The sequence below is a fragment of the Plectropomus leopardus genome, chromosome 10 (assembly GCF_008729295.1).
Source record: "Plectropomus leopardus isolate mb chromosome 10, YSFRI_Pleo_2.0, whole genome shotgun sequence".
In the NCBI taxonomy this organism is placed as follows: domain Eukaryota; kingdom Metazoa; phylum Chordata; class Actinopteri; order Perciformes; family Serranidae; genus Plectropomus; species Plectropomus leopardus.
In genome coordinates, this window is record NC_056472.1 from 21,032,790 (window position 1) to 21,035,389 (window position 2,600).

At 38.7% G+C, this 2,600-nt stretch overlaps 1 protein-coding gene across 1 annotated transcript in view; it reads right to left on the bottom strand.

Moving 5' to 3' along the window:
• The window catches only part of slc5a3b (solute carrier family 5 member 3b), an 8,890-nt gene extending 7,752 nt beyond the window's left edge, over positions 1–1,138 (bottom strand). The window contains exon 1 of the mRNA XM_042494435.1: positions 816–1,138. The gene's annotated coding sequence lies outside the window, so the exon portion shown is untranslated. The remainder of the gene's footprint in view (positions 1–815) is intronic.
• Between the last annotated feature and the right edge of the window lie 1,462 nt (positions 1,139–2,600).

Below are 2,600 nucleotides of genomic sequence, written 5' to 3' on the forward strand. Positions count from 1 at the left end.
TAATTTAGTTTTAACATTTTTTTTTTATTTAAAATACTGTTACAGAAAAAAAATATATTTATCAAGACTTTTTCTAGGGCATTTTTATTTTTTTATAGCAAATATTCTTAATAACAATAACTTAATAATAACTTTTTCACTATTTTTTTTGGCTATTTCTCCCCGTGTTTTTGAAAGAAATCAAACCAATTTGCTCAGGTTTTTTAAGGGGTTAAATGGAGACACCTACTGCTTCCGCGTTTGCTTTAAATTATAATAATCAACGCAATATTAAATCCAGGCTGCACATAAGGCCAGCTGACGCCATGATATAAATAGAGGCATAAGAAATAGATGGTGTGAGAACAACGCTGCTTTAATTACTGTCCGTAATCACCACCTCACTGAAAACACAGTGCACGGTCAGGATCTGCTGCTACACCTATGAGGCGAGTGGAAATTTCTAGAACAGTCACTGCGAAAGCTACGCATCTTCAAGGAGCTTGTACTCCTCATTACTGTCATCTGTCTAAGATGCACTGGACGCTTCATGAGTGGATACTCATCACCGCGGGCAAGTCCGAGACGCGTTATAATGTTACTCAAATATTTCAAATATTTCTTCCCGGCTGACGTCAGCGGTAAGTATCAGTTGAGACGTTTGACACAGATAATCAATCGTTTGTCAGCACCGAAAACACAGCTCCATAGTGTTAATACAAACCCACGACCACGTATTATAAAACGTGACAAAGCCGCCACTAGGGTGCTCAGGTAGTCCATACATACAAAATCACCAGTTTAATTGTAAAAACACAAAAACACAAAGGATGTACCTTTGAGGCTAGTGTTAGCAAAAGCGCTAAAGATGCTAAAGCGGCACTCCACGCCCCGGAGAGCAGCGGGGATAGGTGACTGCAGGAAGCGGTGACTCCTTCCTGAAGTTGCTCCCTCGTACCACACTGTGCTCCTCGACAATGTGTTGTTGTAGTCAGGTTTGCAGCCCGTTTTCTTCTGCGTGCCGTCCGTTTCACAGGAGCCGTGATGCCCGCCAGACAATGCTGCCCGTCCTCTTTATAACGCGCCCGTTCAATCTTATCCACGCCCCACATCACACGCGTAACTCACCCGTGTTGGTGCACGCTCACTATATGCGACCAATTCGCGTCTGTTCGCCTCCACTGCTCCATCCACAGTCCCCCCGACCCCATCCCCGTCAAAGACTGCATCACTTAAACATTTGCTGGATTAATACAGAGCTGTTGAGAAAGTCACTGGAGCTGCAGCTTAAGTGCTGTTTCGGCATTCACAGTGTTGTTATCCTTTTCTTTTTGTGTGATTGCTTTCATCAGCCAATGCTTATTTCAACATCTAACATACTTTTTTTGACATCTAACTTAGGGTCAACCCATGTTGGTTCTTAAGGGCTGATGCCGACACCGATAGTGGTTAATGAAACCGATATTTGCAACTGATATGCATTTATCTATTAATATTCTGTCAATATTTAGAATTTGGAATATAATAAACTCCTACACAAAACTTTGTTTAAATGCCTTTGACAAATGTTTAATCAAAACAGAAACTTTCAACATCATATACAGAAAGTCCCCAGCATTTTGTTTATAAAGTCAAGTGAAAATTTAAATAAATAAATACAAATAGCTCCCTGGGCTCTTTGCAGTATTCAATTAATATATTTAACTGGTGATCATTAAAATAAAGTGCCAATACAGATAATTGGAAAAATGCCAAATATGAGCCCTGATAATTGGCCAGGTTGAGATAATCTGTTGACCCCTGCATTGCGGTTCTGATGAGGTCATTAGTCCTCCATCAGTTCCTGCCTCTTTCTGCTGGGCGCATTGATTTTAAACCTTTCTGATAATTTAAGCTTCCTCCTTTCACAGTAGTTTAGCTTCCGGATTCTCTAATAATGTATATCAGCTCTTAGCCTCTTTAGGTAATGCAGTTCAGCTTCCAGTTTTGCCCCATTTTCAGATGTTTCACATATCATTTTTACATTTCTGCACTTTCAGTCATGGTTTTGAACTAATTTCAGCTTTCAGCATCCACAGCACTTTCCGCAGAGAAATGCTTTCTAGTTTGGGCATGCACCATCAGGTGTTTGGAGGCAAAAACAAAGACTGAATATTACTCTAACTAATTATACTTGTATTAACCTGTTCTACATGCTCACATGAATAAGAAGAAAACGTTTATTTTGAGTGATTGTTACTCCAAACGGGAAGCCACTATAAACACACCCACTTCCAACAGCTTGTTATTTTTGCAGAAGACGATTTATTAAGAATGTATTACATTGTTGTTAACTATTAAATTGTGGGAACTGGTGGGAATTTAAAAATGACAGTCTCTATAAACATTTCAATACTTTATTGAAAATGAAGATGACACTTGAAGGCAGATATTTGTATATCTACACTATTGACTATTGCAGGGGTGAATAATGCTAAAGTGGGACAGTTAAACCTAATCATTTTTATCTTAATTTGTATAAACTTCCATTACTAAAAATCAAGACTGATCTCATCATAAACTAGAATATGATAACTAAAACGTGTGTGTGTGTGTGTGTGTGTGTGTGTGTGTATATATAT